We start from the raw sequence: 604 nt of genomic DNA on the forward strand, positions 1-604 counted from the left end.
TTCCATTTCCTTTGCAGCTTACTGACTTGTTATGCTTTTTCACACACATACCCACTCACCTCCTCCCACCCAGCTCTGCAGGAGGACACCACCACTCTCACCAAGCCCAAGCTCAGCTGAAGGCTCTGGTGATCTGGGCAGTGAGGTGAGTGTCCAGGCTACCAGCTGAGGCAGGGACTCCACCAAACCTGGGGTATTTTGTGGCTTGGATCTTACAGTGACAGTCCCAGAAATGGTCCTAGAGCAACTGTACTATGCAGAAGATCACAGGCACATAGTACATGTAGCCATGGCCTGAAAGAAGGTCAAACAGAAGGGAGAATATTCAGGCAGTTTTGTGCATTTTATTTATTTAGTTTATTTTTAAACACAAGAAATGGATTTGCACCACATTAAGAACAACTGAAATTCCAAGCAAGTAGACTCTAAAATTTTTATATATATTTAATATATATGTATATATTTACCTCCAAAGGCTTCTAAATATGTCAGTTTAAGCGATTATCATCACTAAAACAACCATCATCCCTTAAAGATGGAAAGATCTTCCAATTTGCTGACATTTCCCCCACACACTTCTCAAGTCAAATTTGTGCTGGTGTTG

The sequence above is a fragment of the Aythya ferina genome (genome assembly GCF_964211825.1).
Source record: "Aythya ferina genome assembly, chromosome: 3".
Taxonomy (NCBI): Eukaryota; Metazoa; Chordata; class Aves; order Anseriformes; family Anatidae; genus Aythya; species Aythya ferina.